Source organism: Kogia breviceps, chromosome 10, assembly GCF_026419965.1.
Source record: "Kogia breviceps isolate mKogBre1 chromosome 10, mKogBre1 haplotype 1, whole genome shotgun sequence".
Taxonomy (NCBI): Eukaryota; Metazoa; Chordata; class Mammalia; order Artiodactyla; family Physeteridae; genus Kogia; species Kogia breviceps.
In genome coordinates, this window is record NC_081319.1 from 61,909,153 (window position 1) to 61,926,010 (window position 16,858).

At 37.4% G+C, this 16,858-nt stretch overlaps 1 protein-coding gene across 6 annotated transcripts in view; it reads right to left on the reverse strand.

Moving 5' to 3' along the window:
- Positions 1-16,858, reverse strand: part of KHDRBS2 (KH RNA binding domain containing, signal transduction associated 2) — a 769,555-nt gene that overhangs the window by 78,997 nt on the left and 673,700 nt on the right. The gene's annotated exons all lie outside the window — the stretch shown is intronic.

Consider the following 16,858-nt stretch of genomic DNA (forward strand, 5'->3'; position numbering starts at 1 on the left):
GGTGGTTTAATTATCTGACTAAATTCATGCTAACAAAGTTAATGCAGATTTGTGATTCTAGAATGTGCAAGCAAGCTAGCAAATATATACTCCAGTTATACATTGCTCTATGAGTGATTTAGTTTTATTTCCCTTGTGGTCATCGACTTTATTCTAAATCATAGCCATCCATCTTGATTACTCTCAACTTCTGAGAAAACTAGCTCTTCTGCTACTGGATCTTTGCTGCTGTATTGCTTTCCTTGGAATGTACTTCCATTCCACCCTACCAATTCTATAACTCCATTTCAGTCTGGAGGCTTGCAAATCTCTCTCCTTATTGTGTTCAGAAATTTAAACAGAAAAAAAGTGCAGATGTCAAAGTTTCCACATTAATTTTGACTAAGACTTTTGAGTCCATTTAATCTGAAGACTAATATTTTTCATCAACTTAAGGAAGTTTTAAAAATATTACTTTGTTATTACTTCCACATCTGGTTTACCCGTTATATAATGTTATTTTGTGATTTTCTGTCTAACCTCATTTTCTTGTATTTTTCCATTAATGATTTCCATTTCATCATATTTTTTCTCTGCAGTGTGGAACAGTTTCTCCATTTGATCTTTGAATGTTCTAAGTAAGTTCCTATTGATTTTTTTAAAAAAATAATCTAAAGTTATTTTTTGTATATGAAAATATTTCATACAGATTATTTTTAAATAGTACTGAAAGGTTTAAGTCCAAAAATCAGCAGCTACTTGTCTTGTCCCTCTCCAACTTCCAGTTCTCATTTAACATTTTTATCTATTATTTTAGTAGTATTTAAGCATTTATTTTTGTGTTATTAAGTAATATATTTAAATTTATGTTGTTTGATTTATGAATTTTGGTGGTCTTTCTATTGACTGGCCATTCATGTTGTGAAGGATTTAGTTCTATTGTAGACTCCTCCCAATATGTCTCCCTATAACTGTCTTCCTAATATAGTTTCATCATAATTTTTCATTAACTAGTAAATGTCTACCTTGTTACTGAGTAATAATTATTATTCATAAATGATCCAAATAGATTAGTATAATTCTGTTTTATTTTCATATCTTTTTGTTTCTCCTAAAGTTAGTAATTGCTCATTCACTTTACTATTTTCTTGGTTTTCTATATTAGAATCATTTGTCTTCTGTTGTACCGTTATCCTAATCTAGCAATAATATTTCCAAATATTCCAAAACATCAGATAATCTCTCACTTCCCTTTGTGCTTCATAGAGACCAACTCCCACAGGACCAGATCATTGCACTGGTCTAGACTGCTGAACTCCTAGGCCTGAAGGCAGAGTAGTTTTTCTCAAACCTCCCACGCACCACTGTTTGCATGGAATTCCCTTTTACCAAATTCCATCTTCTGCTTGTTCTCATTTCTTCCTGAAACTTCTCTTCCAGTAAGCTCTATTAAGAGATATATTGGAGAGAAATATTTACATTCTCTCTCTCCTCTTTAGCTTCACTCTCCCTCCATACCTAGCTTTTATATTTTATTTTTTTGGGTGAAAAATTTAGATTATACAGAAAAGTTAAATAATAGTACAATGAAATAATCTACTCTTCATCTAGATATGCCAATTTTGTCCCACCTGCATTATCTCACTATATATATGTATGTATAAATATATGTGTGTATGTATATATATTCTAAGCCATGTGTAAGTAAGTGATGAAATATATTTCATCACTATATAGCTCAGCTTGCATCTCCTGAGTATAAGGATATGCTCCTACATAGATACAATATTATTCCTCTCTCAAAATAGTTCACAATGATTTTATAATATCATTTACTGCAAAGTCCATAGTTAAAGTTCTGTTATTGTCAAAAGCAGGACTTTTATAGCTATTTTTTAAAATTTATTTTATTTATTTATTTTTGGCCATGTTGGGTCTTCGTTGTTGAACACTGGCTTTCTCTGGTTGTGGTGAGCAGGGGCTACTCTTGATTGCGGTGCATGGACTTCTCACTGTGGTGGCTTCTCTTGCTGTGGAGCATGGGCTCTAGGTGGTTGTGGCATGTAGGCTCCATAGTTGTGGCTCACGGCCTCTAGAGCACAGGCTCAGTAGTTGTAGCGAAGGGCTTCATTGCTCCGTGGTATGTGGGATCTTCCTGGACCAGGGCTCAAAGCCATGTCCCCTGCATTGGCAGGCGGATTCTTAACCACTGAGCCACCAGAGAAGCCCCTATTCTTTTAAAATCAGAATCCAATCAAGATTCATGAATTGCATTTAATCATTATATCTGTTTAATCTTTTCGGAACTAGCATAGTCTTCCAGCCTTTATTGCTTTTCATTACACTAACTTCTTGTGTAGTCTGGACCAGTCTTTTTGCAGAGTGTCCCACATTCTGAATTTGTCTGATTATTCTCATAATTACATTCCCACTGAATAGTTTTGAAAGAACACTACATATGTGATATTGTGTTGAACATTTACAAATTTTAAAATTCTAGTTCCACATGACTGATTGGTTGAGTATAAAAGTTTAGGTTGAAAATTATTTTCAATCAAAATTTTGAGGGTTTTGATTCAATGTTTTCTATCATTACATACCTGTGGTCTTGAGAATTCCTGCTACTTGTATGTGACCTAGTTTTGTTTTGTCTCATTTTATTTTTTCCATTTCTAGATGTTTTTACATTTTTTCTCTGATGTTTTGAAATTTCCCAATGCTGTGTCCATGTGTGTGCATTTCCTTTATTCCTTGTGCTGGGTACTTTATAAGCTCTCTCCATCTGGAAGCTTATACTCTTCAGTTCTGGGAAGTGCTTCATTTTTCTCCTCACTTTCTAGAACACTCACTAGTGAGATGTTGGATCTTCTGGATTGGTGCATTAATTTTATCTTTATGTCCTAAATATATGTGATATCTTTTATTTTTTATTTTACTAATGGGAGAATTCTATAAATTCATCTTCCAACCATTCTATAAAATATCCACACATATGTTCTAATAACTATTAGGGTGTGGAGAGGAGATTTCCTTGTATCAGTATCCTATTCTCATCTCAAGGTCTCATCTCCTCTTGGGTAGCATAAGAGTTAACATCGCAATTAGAATTCTCAGTGCTGCAACTGGCAGTGCCTGTTCCCAGCTCTCTTTCCTGGACGTCCACCTGGGTCTGTAACTGGGGGATTAATGATATTTGCCATACGTGTCTCTTTTCTAACACCCAGGCTATTGTTCTTCTGCCAAGTTTGTAAAAATTTAGCTTCATTCATCTCCACGTCCTACTCAGGACTCAAGAGCTCTAACTTCCAACAGGAGGCAAGCAAGTTTTGTTTTGTCTTGTTCCTTTTTTTTTTTTTTTTTTTTTTTTTCTGTGTTTGTGTTCTATAGCAAAGGGATAGAATAGCCATGGAGTGGCAGTTGCAGGTCTTTGAGGCCTTCAGCCCCCTGAATTCCCTTCCTTTCTCCTATTTCTATCTGTTAAAATGCTACTGATTTCTAAAGGCCATTTACATTACATGATTTCAGGAAGATTTTACTGCTTCTACCAAGCATAATGTAACCCTCTGCCCTCTGAATTTAACAGCCTGTTGTTTTCTTCTCACTGCTACACAGAATGTCTAAACATATACCATATTTATTTTTCTATAATTTTCTCTTTTTAAATGTTTACTCCTGAAAAGCAAGTTAGTGCCTTTTTGGTGTCTTGTGGTGCTTAGCATAGTGTATTCTATAGAGTATTCATTCAATAAATATGTATTGAATTGTTAAATTAGTACAAAGGAGACTTTTCATCCACTGTAGATATGGATTGACTCAAATCAATCACCACTAAAAGGGGAATATTACAAATGATGAGTAGAGAGTAGTATTATCTCTATTTATGAAGAATAGCTTTACCGTTTGGTCTGTGGAAGACTATTACATTTTCTTTCCTCATTTACACTTTCACTTTTAAAAATATTAACACAGCAAATCCACAGAATAGATAGAAATCTTTCCTGACAACCCACAATTTCCTAAAGCATATAGTGAAGTTGTCCATAAATACTTGTACTTTTGTAAAAGAGAAGGTAAATGTGGATACTTATACTTAATCTATTATTGTTTTCTACAATTTGATGTAAATATTTATGTTGTTTTCTTAGGACAGGTAAAAATATAGATCATGCTGGTGATGTTCTAAGGTAAATCACTAAAACAGATATGCTTCCAAAAGGACCAGTCAGTATCTGCAAGAAATTCAAATTAAATAAGGGTATTCAACTAAAATATCAAAACATAAAAAATCAAAAATTCTAGAATTTTTTTCCCACTTTTGCTCCATTGTCTCTGCCATTTCTTTTGAAGAAATTACTGGGATATTATGTCCCAGCCTATTAACACATTTGTACTAATAAATTAAGACTATTTTAGAAGTTACTTATCCTATCACAGTCTCAAAGTAGAATTTTCTAAAGAATAAAGGGTACATCTGATGTCCCAGTAAAGGAAAAACTTCCCTCTACAACTAAAAGTTTTAACTCTATTTCCTTCTAGCTGAAGACAGATGATTTGGCATCTCTCACAAAAAAGAAAATGCTCAAGGAGATAAGGTTCATTTCTTTTGGGGACATGAAGAATATCCTTTTACCTAGAATTTCTTCATATTTATGAAGTTATAAATTCTTTAGTTTTCTATATTTGAGCCAAATAAAAGCAGATCCTCATTAGATATTTTAGGAAACACAATCTTGGCTATTTTCCAGATCTTCACCAGGTCCTGTGCAATTTACATAAGGTACAATACAAAATGTAGACCTGACATGAAGGCGTGAGAAATAATGAAAGAAGAGGACAAGTTCTCCGCAGTGTCCTGTGAATTTTAGATCACTTTATACATCTGAGTACTGGGCACAGCAACACACAGGATACATGTGTATTACTATAAACACATGTTTTACAAATCCAGCCCTTTTCAAAGCTACTTTGGAAAATGTATTTCTTGGCACAAATATGCCTACTAATTTTTTTAATTTAAGGAGGTGATTTTGATCTAAACATCCCTTCCTGAACTATAATTTCTGCACAAATTTTAGGTTTTCAAAAGTAAATAATATTGGCTCTACAATAATCTTAAAATAATAGTAATTCAGCACACTTTATAAATATTAACCACTGAATTATCTATTATTCCTAGCAATAGAGACAAAAGAAGAATAAGACATAATTCCTGTCTTTTAGACATTCTCAACCAGTGATGTTTGAAAAAATTGTATGCACGTGTATGTATGTGCATGTATAATGTTATTATAAATTTTAGTGACATAAAGCACAGTATTTACACATAAAAACAAATACATTTAATTTATATTTAAATAAAATTTATATTTCATTTACATTAAAAATAAAATTTATAGCACTCAATTTAGAGATAAAATATAGAATTTATTGTAACTTCTGTACACATATAACTTCAGTGTGACTTACTGTTTTTTGAAAAATTCACTATCAATTTTTACAATTCTGTTGTTACAATAACACCACTATAAATCACAGCACAGATAAGATACTTGATTACTCTTTGATTCATCAGAGACAGCCCTGTATTGATGAACATGTATAAATCTGACATTAATGTCACTTGAAATTTTCATTTATGTTGACAAACAAAATGAAAAGGAAACCTCATATACACATGTCAGAACTTTACTGATTTGTCATTTTTGTGAGCAAACTTGTTCTGAATTGGATAATGGTTTTTACACACTAGAAGAATATTTCCTCAATTTTGTGTTCTGGTCACAATATAAAGGCTACAGACATAACAGACGTTTAAGTTAAATCTGCTTTATTAACGTTTTCTCCATCATTTTCTTGTCTACATAATCACTGTAATAAAAAATCAAGTCCTGGCTTTTAGCATTTGCCAATATCTGTGGTGTAAATACTCTTTCTATGGCTGATTTCAAGAGAGCAACATGATATCCTTAAAAACAAATTTGGGGGATTCCCTGGTGGCGCAGTGGTTGATAATCCGCCTGCTGATGCAGGGGACGCGGGTTCGTGCCCAGGTCCGGGAAGATCCCACATGCCGCGGAGCGGCTGGGCCCGTGAGCCATGGCCGCTGCGCCTGCGCGTCAGGAGCCTGTGCTCCGCGAAGGGAGAGGCCACAATGGTGAGAGGCCCGCGTACCACAAAAAACAAAACAAAAACAAATTTGGGAAGAGGTAAACAGTAGCACACCATATATTATTTCTGCCATACAGAACAACAGATGTAACCTTAAGCATAGAGTGTAATGAAACAATTAGATAATAATGAGGTTTAAAATATTAACCCTTTTTCTTTAATATAATTTATTTAACTTTAAGTCTATAAAATTTAATTTTTAATAATGGCTGTGTTTAACAACCAATTCATGAAATTCCTGGAAATTTTACAAGAGATCTTGTGAGCCAGCACAAGTCAGTTCTAGCACACTGCTGCTCTCGGCTTACTAGACGAGATCAAGAGGTATATAAAAAATATTGAAATAGAAGTGGAAAGTGCTTGAATAGATTATATAATAGGGGCTATGATATCACATTGGAAGGAATTCATAAATCTGTGTGGGGATTTTAGATGGAAATTTTCAGGGAAGGCCTTATTTGAGATGGTTATTTGTGGATAAATATATTTTCTAGAGGGACAAGTGGGTAGTGTCAGAGCATTCCAATTTCCAAGTGTGAATGCATGGCAACATGAAAGAAAACACTGTTTGGTGAACCACTAGCAGTTGGGTCTAACTAAAACACAAATGACTAAGAAATGGTAGGCAGTTGGGCTAAAGAAGTAGGTAGGAGTCAGGTCTGAAGTGCTTCCTATGACACAGGAAGGATTTTATTTTTATCCTATAGGCAAGAAAGCCAAGGAAAGATTTCAAGCTGTGGAATGACAATACCTAGATCTATCTGCATTTTGTAACATTCATTTGACTCTTTAAAAAAATTCCAAGTCTTTTGGGACTAGGTTCCATTTTTCCCCTATACTTTCTTGACTAGGTTAATCATATTTACTATAAAACCCCTGGATGATAACTCCAATGTCTGAATCACTTGTGTCTTTATTTTTCCTCTTGGTTTCCTCATGCCTTATAATTTTATTTACTGAATTCTTGATATTGTCTTTGGAAATTTGTGAAGGGTTTTGCCTGATAATATTTTCTTCCAAAGAGGATTAAGTGTTCCCCTGGCAAGCAGTTAGGATAGCAGCAGATAACCTTGATGCCATGGAGAGATGGTTTTAGGCAATTGGATAGAGAAGTTTGAAGCTTAGGCAGTCTGGGCTAGAGATATAGCTCTGGAAGTGATCAACATAAAGATGACAGTTGGAATTACAACTACTGTTCAGGGTGTCTACTGAGAAGAGAAATTTAGGCTACACCATGCTCTACATGAAGCCAGTGTTATGAGAGCCCCCCTTCCCATGTTTAATTGGCCTTTATCTCACTAGGAAATGAAGGCACAAGCTGTTATAAATATAATCCTGTTTTCTTCAAGAAGATCCCACTTTAAAAAGAAAATCAATCTTGAATTTATAAAAAGATGATATTTCTCTAAAGGCCTGTTGTAAAATCCCCATGCCAGTGTATGTTTTGGACATTAACCTGTAAGAATCTCTGGCTGTTCCTGGGTATACATTACCACCCCATAGAAACCAAATCAAAAATGGAAAAATAAACAGAATATGTATTAAATTTCCTCTATATACAGAGTTTTTCTAATAACACATATTTATGAAGTTTTTGAAGATTTCCTGTAACTAAGAGAATCATCACACAAAATAGTTCAGAACATTTCTTACCATATATTTTGGAAAATGCACGTTTCCAAAATGTTATGTTACTGAGAGTTTGGCTAACTGCTATTGTACTGGATTTACTTATATTAAAAGTTAAGTTGGATCATATAAAATTGCCATTATTGTAGGTACAAAAAATATGTATTTGAACTGTAGTTAAACCTAATACTAACACTAGAAACTATAAAACTGACATGTTTTTGTCAACTAAAGAGAAGCAAAAATATCTTGTGATGCTAATAAGTTATTGTGGCTTTCAGAAGAAAAATTTTTTGAAATTTAAATAATATGAAATGTCATCCTGACTCTGCTTTGTGCCCACAGTTTCTTCAAAGACTTTTCAATTTAATAGGCCTTGGTGACAGGTTTAGAATTTGGTCATTATTTTCATTTTGGGTCTTATTTCTGTAAAAGGTCAGTGGGTATTAAAAGAAAATAAATGAAAATAATGTGGAATTTTCTAATACAATTGAGAATTCAGCGGGTATTAAAAGAAAATAAATGAAAATAATGTGAAATTTTCTAATACAATTGAGAGGAAAAGAAAATAAAGTAGAACATGCAATCAAAAACCATAAAATAGTCCAGAATTAAGTAATTTAATTATGAGGGTCAAGACCATAAATTTGTCACCAAACTCTAAAATTCTAGGCACAGAAGCAATTTGCAAATGCTGCCCTTTAATGTTATTGAATATAATTAACAGGTCACATGAGAACTTGACATTTAACTTTCTTCATGAAGTGTGGTTAATTCTTATAAGCATATTTTCTTCTCTGTATGAGTTAAACCATAAAATACATAGCATGTCCACTTCATATACATTTCTTCTTACTACAAAAGCACTTCATGGTAATAATTCAAATTAAAAACCATATCATGAAATATTAAAATAAAAACTATACATGAGGGCTTCCCTGGCAGTGCAGTGGTTGAGAGTCCACCTGCCGATGCAGGGGACACGCATTCGTGCCCCGGTCTGGGAAGATCCCACATGCCGCAGAGCGGCTGGGCCCGTAAGCCATGGCCACTGAGCCTGAGCGTCCGGAGCCTGTGCTCCACAACGGGAGAGGCCACAACAGTGAGAGGCCCGCGTACCGCAAAAAAAAAAAAACACACACAAAAAACTATACATGAAATGCCAATATTTTAATAGTCAATATTCTCTTAGGATGTAAATGATCAGTGTTTATGACACATATCTGATTGATCATGGATTTTTATACTTTCTCATGTTTCTTTTCTTAAAGGTTTTATTTTTATATGAATATCTCCCTACATTTTTGTCATACATTCTCTGCTTGATATATGGATGAGTTTCATATAAAATAGAATGATTTTAATAGTATCTCCCATCTCTTTTTTCCACTAAAAGAATAGCTTCCTATTATGGATCGCTGGCTTTTGTGGAACAGTGTGGCAATGGATAACCGCCCCCCCACCCCAGCTTTTGTTACTGATGCAGCTTGTTCACTCTCTGTGGGAAATCATTATCTGTTCAAAACCATCTTAAGCCTGAATGTGTCCACACAGCGAATGGGGAAACACTACGCCTAATAGTCTAGCTTTACAATGTGACAACACTTAATTTTCTGAAAGTTTTATATGGAAAACAATAAATCTCTAATAAATGGGGAATGTATGCTATTATAGCTTCATCTGCTATGAGGTTGCAGATATGTGTTTTATATTGCTATTTTAGTCTACAAGAAACCAAAGCATGAAAAGTCGTTAACATCATCATAGCTGTCTCATTCAACCTGTGCATGGTGCGGATAAATTAGAAAAACAAAACAAAGCTAGACAAAATAAAAATAATCCAATAATTCAACTTCCCATAATGACTCCTGCCACACTTCTTGGTAATATTATTTTTGTTGCTGAAACAGGGATTTTATAGTTTATGCAAGACTATGATGGCATGATGTATCTATTTAATATTTTTCAATATTTGTTTCCCAAAGTATCTTTAGTGACACTTTTCAGTTAGAAGGCAATTTAAGAGTCCATCATTTACATTCATAAATAAAACAATTTTGGCATTTTGTTTTACATAATTACCATTTTCTAATAAATTATGCATCAGGCAAATGCATATCAAAATGAAATAATAATTTCATATAAACCACTTGAGTAATCATTCTTACAATGGTTTTTTTCCCTGTTATATAGTACCATATATAACAAAAATTCCTTTATTATCCTGAGAGGAAGGCATTTCTGATCTCTTTGCAATTTCTATGATTAGAAAATACTGGGCTTCCCTGGTGGCGCAGTGGTTGAGAATCCGCCTGCTGATGCAGGGGACACGGGTTCGTGCCCTGATCCGGGAAGATCCCACATGCCGCGGAGCGGCTGGGCCCGTGAGCCATGGCTGCTGAGCCTGCGCGTCCAGAGCCTGTGCTTCGCAATGGGAGAGGCCACAACAGTGAGAGGCCCGCATATCACAAAAAAAAAAGAAAAAAGAAAATACTAAGATATGACAATGCCCTTTATTCATCTTTAACCGTTTGACTTACAAGTGAAAAACATGAGTTGTCTTTTAAAACTTGGCCCTGCACTGAGTCATGACAGCAATACTAATTTTATTTTTCTGGAATGTTTTGTTTCAGTAGTGCTTAGTTTCATGGAGAAAATGTAAGTATTCAAGTTAACTATGTCATTAATAATGACGTTAACATTGTTTGGATAGGAAGGGGGTCTCGTTGCTAAATTAGGTTTAGTTCTGATCTTTAATATTCTTCTTTTGAAACTATTCTCTCCTACTCTAGTCAGGGCCTGCTTTATTTGTTTGTTTGTTTGTTTTCACATAGCTCAGGCTCTCCCATGGGGCTGGTGACTCAGGGCTTCCTCCAAAACCAGCAGCCCTGGCAGCAGGCAGTATGAGCAGGGAGGGGCCCTTCATCTCTACTGCAAGCACACAAGCTATAGTTTAAGTTTACATGAGATTTATTTGAAAAATTTAGTCTAAAAATGTTACAAATGTGCTGGTGTACAGCATTCTGCATTACTAAACAATTTTATGTGTTCTATTATTAAAACTACCAAATGTAAGCTATTGAGGCCAGAAATATCAGTTTGCCATATAAAACCCCAAGTTTCCATCAAAGGATAATTCAAATTGCCATCTTATTCTATTAACTATTCATTTTCTCTGTGGTGATTCATTTCTTTTCAAATTTAATATTGTGTTGACTTATAATGTTATAGCTCCTATTGTATTTCCTATGTGGAGGCTTCATACATACTAGGGCCGTGCAGTCTGATAGATCTTTCTGTGATGATGGAAGTTTCCATGCTCTGTGCTGTCACTGGTCAGACGTGGCTTTTGAGCACTTAAATGTGTTTAGGGTAACTGAGGAACTGAATTTTTAATTTAATTTAATTGATTTAAATTTAAATTTAAGTAGACACATGTGGCTGTTGGCTACATGGATGCTGAAGCACTCATGAATAAACATATAGGAAATACTCAGCTGTCCAGAGATTTTTTTACATGTCTTTTTTTTCAGTTTGAGACAGGCTGGGACCTGGGACCCTTTGTTTGCACCTGGACAAACCCCTCCTCAAGCAACAAAATACAAAAAAAAACTGTATGGGACTAAAAATAACTGCATGCAGGTGCAGTGGGGGCAAATTATGGACAAAAAGACACAAAAGACTAAAAATACTCAACTGCCACTTCTGAAGAGCAAGGAGGAAAAAAAGGGTGTTGGAAGCAAAAGCAGGGTACTATACATGCCCCCTGCACACAACACCACCTAAGGGGTGGGCAAACCACCTAAGCCACCCCTCCAGCCCAACCCCTGGACACACCCTTACCCTCACCCCACATAAGGAACAAGCTCACTGCCCCGCCCAGCGAGTGAACAAGCAAGGGAACCTGTTGTTTGTTCTCGCTTCCCCCTTCTGCAGGAGGGCCCCCAAAAAAGCCCTGCCTGAATTTCTTGTCTGGCTTCTAGCCAATTTCTATTGATTGGGGAAGGCCAACAATGCTGGTTGGTATCAGATTTTTGGCACCCAATGTGGGGCAGTTGTCCCCTTCTTGGGAGAGGATCTGGGTACCTCCAGGACCACCAAATACAGCTTCCCCATGGGTGACAAGTGGCCACCTGAACCTCTTGTTTCAGTGTCACTGGATTTGGTAAGTCTGCCTTCCTGGCCCCTGGGGACCTCACTACCCTCATTCAGACAACACTTTCCCCTCCCCCTTGTCTTTTCCCTCTCCTGAAATCCCTCCACTTCTCATCTCTCTGTCCTCTTTTCTCTCTGTCCTCTCTTACCTCTGTCCCCCACTTCAGAGAGACTGGACATTGGCAGCTACAGCCTCACTCCTCTCAGCTTGTGAGACCGTGCTCCCTCTGGCCATCAATGGCTCCCCTTGATAGGTGACAGAGGTGGGAGAGGTGTGTCTCACACCGTGCAGACCCTGGTCCAGCAACCTCTCCCTGACAGGAGATTTATGAGAGTGATAGAGGGTTAAACCTCATATCATGAACTGGCTGGATGTCCTATCATCCTAGTATACTCACCTGTATTTTCCTGCTGTCTCTTTCCCTTTTTCAGTCTTTTCTGTCCCTCCCCCTCTTCCCCCTCCATGGATCCTTATACCTGAAGTCTCTGCCAAAATTGTGGGCATGGTGGAGCATTTAAACCTTGAAATACAAATGCAGCGCACTTTCCCTGAGATTCCAGGCTTGGCTTACTTGGTGGGATTTTAAAGAACAAAAAAGAAAGGAAAGGAGCTTGCATTTTTCCCTCCTCTGCTTTTGCAGTGTAACTATTCTTTCTGCCTGAGCTCTAGGGTCTTGCATTTGTCTCCTTTGCCTTTGCAGTGTAACTATTCTGCCTAGCTCTCGGGAAATACCTGATTCATTTGTTGTCTCCCAGACCAAGGAAAAAAAGGGGCCATTTTAAATTCAAGTGGGAAACTATGAGGTCTCTGGTTCTGTCTTTATGGAAAAATTAACTTGTAAATGATCTGTATCTAATTGGCTTAAGGAAATGGAGTGCTTATACACATTCTCAGAAATATAAAGGAGGCTCACCAAAATACATTTTGGTTTAATGTGATCTGGGAAATATTCAATATCTAATTAATCTCTGGTATTAGAAATAGATTAAGCTTGTGGGTTTAATTAATGCAAACCTGTCTTTAGAGTCATCAACATTAAGTATAATACTTTTATTGTACCTACAGTTACTGAAAGTCAATAAGTGCATATTGTTTCAGTTATAAAATCTGTTAATATGGAAAATAACCTGATATGATTAAACTTTTAAGTAACTGTTACTGAGATAAGAGCGTTTTGGTAAACTCTATAGGAATAATTATGTTTTGGAAATGTCCATTTAAATAGTCTCTCCAAATTTTGGTTACTTAAAGCTAAATTAAGTTAAATGATAAGAATTCATTGAATATCCAGGCCATTTCAAATAAGATAAAATATTGGGAACATTAATTGCTTAACAGGTCTAAATTTACCTACTTTTGTCTTCTTGTGAGAGAGAAACTAAAGCTGTTTGGTGTCGCCTTGAGATGTTCTCTACCAATTTACAGAATGCTAATGTAAATGACAGTTCATGGTTGCTTAAGGAAAGTAGGAAGTGTGTTTTCAGAAAGAAATGTATGAGGAATGGAAATATATTTTGTTAATGGAAAAAGGGTGAGTTTGTTCCAAAGCTGGTTATTTCTGAATGGAAAGAATAAGGGACCTTCTGGCTACAGAAAGTTGCAGAAGGTTTGTGGAAGAGGAACATTGAGAAAAGAATTTTGTATGTGGTCAGGACTTTCTAAGGTTGGATTAAATTTAATTAGGTAAATGGATTTTATTATGAGTAGGCTGATGCAGGACTGGATTTAGTTTCTCTCTCTCAAAGGAGAACAAAGTTTTCCTGGAATGCTGTTTTTGATAATTGATTTTATGAGTTTCTGTGCCTTTAAGTGATCTGTATTTATTTTTGAAATCTTTTTTTTTTTTTTCACCTTAGTCTAGGAGTAATTGTTTCACAGCCACCTATGATTCTATCTGACCAGGTATTTGTAAAGCTTTTTGAAAATTTTGACAGACATCCCAAATATCAAATTCTAATTAAAGTTCTTTTGACCGCCTCCCCCCCAGCTAACTTTGGGACGCTTCAAAGGGCCCTTGGAGAATCCCAAAGAGAGATCCTAAACTAATTGGGTTCATTTTGTATGTTAAATTACATGGGAAACATTGTCCAAACTCTCTGTTCCTTGTGTCAGATGGAATCATCAGGCTCTCCCCAATTTTTATCACAGCCGCCAAACAAATAGGAGGTAGGGTTTGGGGTTCTTCTGCTGTCTAGTCTCTCGCCTTACTCTAAGCACAAAAAATCCCCTGTGGGAATACTCCTACCTCTAGGCTCTCATGTCCTGACACCTATGGCATTTTCCATTGTGCCCAATTCCAATTCCTCCAGAAGTTCCTTTTTGCACTTCTAGGACCCCCTTCACTCTAGGCCTTGGCAGCCCATACCTCGTTACAGACTACCTATTGGGCTGGCCACTTCCAAGCGGCCCACATCCTAGGCTTCACAGATGCTCAATCTCGAGGAATACACCCCAACATAGGAAAAATTGTTATAGGACATAAGCTTTATGGACACCAGATCTCCATCAAAGAGAGTCCTGTCAATGCACTGGCACTGGTTCAAACATCCCCTATCAGGGCCCCCTTGTGTGAGGGACTGGGTCAAACAAAGATGTCTGGTTAGGCGATGGGAGAATAGAGGGCCCTCAAAATCCCATTAGGTAAGATGAGAATTTGGAGGACACTCTAATCCCCTTTTGACAAAAGCCTCCTAGTAAATGTCTCTGGGATTACAGACTTCATTTCTAGGAATACACTTGGTTGCAGGTTACTCAACATAGGAGGATCCTCTTCTAAGCCAGAAGAAACACCTCTGGAATATATTCTTAAAAATTGGAAAATTTAAAAAATAGAAGGCCTAGAAAGGGAAAGTTTTTAAGTCTACTAACACTGCCTGGCCTTTATATAAGTTGGGGGATAGAGAAAAATGGCCTGAAAATGAGTCTCTAAATTACAATACCATCTTGCAATTAGATCTTTACTCTCATAAGATGGGAAAATGGACTGAGGTTCCCTATATCCAAGCCTTCACAGTCCTTTACCAAAACCCCACTCTATGAGGCTCCTATAATCAAAACACAGGGTAATCAGAAAACACTCCCAACATTTTAGATGATCTCGTCTAATCTTCCCCAATATTCAGGGAGGGGGGAAATCAAGTTTCCCCTGCTTCTCCAGAGCCACCTGATTCTCCAGAGCCACCTACTTCCCTGGAGGCACCTACTTCTTCAGATCCCTCTGATCAATCCCAAACTCCACCTCCTTATGTCCCTCTATACCCTCCATTACCCTAGGTCTCTCCAGGGTAACTCATAGTGGAACTTCCTATGACCCAGGATCAGGAAAAACAGGCCCTCTTAGGGAAGTGGTGAAGTGGTGAAGGGACAATTAGAGTACATGTGCCCTTCTCTTTAACTGATTTAGCCCAAAGCAGAAGAGACTGGGCCAATTTTCTGAAGACTGTAGTATGTTTGCTGAAGAGTTTCAGGCCCTAACTCAGGCCTTTGATTTAACTTGGAAGGATGTCCAAATAGTCCTATCTACTTGTTGTAACCCTGAGGAAAAACAGATTTGTTTCAGCAGCCCAGGGCACAGTAGCCAGCTTGCCAATCTCAACATTTTGTTAAGGGTGGAGACGCAGTCCCAAATCAGGAGCCCTGTTGTAATTATAATTCCCGCGATGGAACAGAAGGCAGGAAGCACATGATCCAATGTGTATTAGAAGGGATGAGACAGTGTATCAAAAAGCCAAAGGGTAAAGGAGTGACCCAAGAAGAAAAAGAAAATCCATCCCTTTTTCAGGGATGGCTTGTGCAGGGTTTTTGAAAATTTACTAACATTGAACCATCCACTCCCCAGGGTCAATCCCTGCTGGGAAAATATTTTATCAGCCAGTCTACCCCTGATATTAGGTGGAAACTCCAAAAAGTTACAATTAGGCTCACAAACCCCAATGGCCCAACTTCTAGAGGTGGCCTTTGGGGTTTTTAATAATCGAGATCTAGCTGAGGAGGAAGAGAGAACCTGACTTGAAAACAAGCAGGTCAGGGCTCAAGCTAAACTCATGGCCATAGATGTCAGCCATGCCTTGAAACCTCAGGACAACCCAAGGGGGCCAAGGAAGTTTAAACATCCACCTGGAGGTAAAGCCAGCAAGGGGGGATGCTTCAAATGTAAGTCAACTGGCCACTGGGCCCAAAAGTGCCAAAAAGAGCCCTCTGTCCCATGCCCAGTCTGCAAACAAACTGGTCTTTGGAAGTGGGAATGCCCTCCATCCTGAAGGGGAAGGGGGGCTCCCGATTCCAAGATGGCCATGTTGGATGACTGAGGTGGCTAGGGGATTCTGGTGGCTGCCCCCGCATGAGATGTCTATCTCCATCAAGGAGCCCTGCATGGTCCTTGACGTGGCAGGTAAGAAAACCATTTTTTTAATTGATATGGGAGCCATTTACTCTTTCCTGGTCTCTCATGCTGGGCCTCTTTTCTCCAAAAGCTGTACTGTGACTGTTGTCAACAGAAAGCTTCTCACCCATTCCCTCACTGGGCCTCTCACTTGCCAATTTGAACAGCGTTTGATCTCACATGGCTTTTTGGTTGTGCCTAAGTGTCCTACCCCACTACTGGGGAGAGATCTTCTGGGTTCCCTTGGAACCACATTACAATTAGGAGGCCCCAAGCAGTCCCTTTTCTTGACTCTGACCAAGATAAATCAGCTGGAAGAACAAGGGTCTATTCCCAACCATATTCTACACACAGTAAACCCGGCAGTTTGGGACAAAGGAATCCCTGGGAAGGCTATAAATGCCTAACCTGTAAAAATTAGCCTTAAGCCAGAAGTCACTTATCCTAACAAGAGACAGTACCCCATAAAGTTGGAAGCAAAAAAAGTTTGCAACCTCTCATAGATAAATTCTTAAAACTTGGCCTCTTAGTGCCCTGTCCGTCTC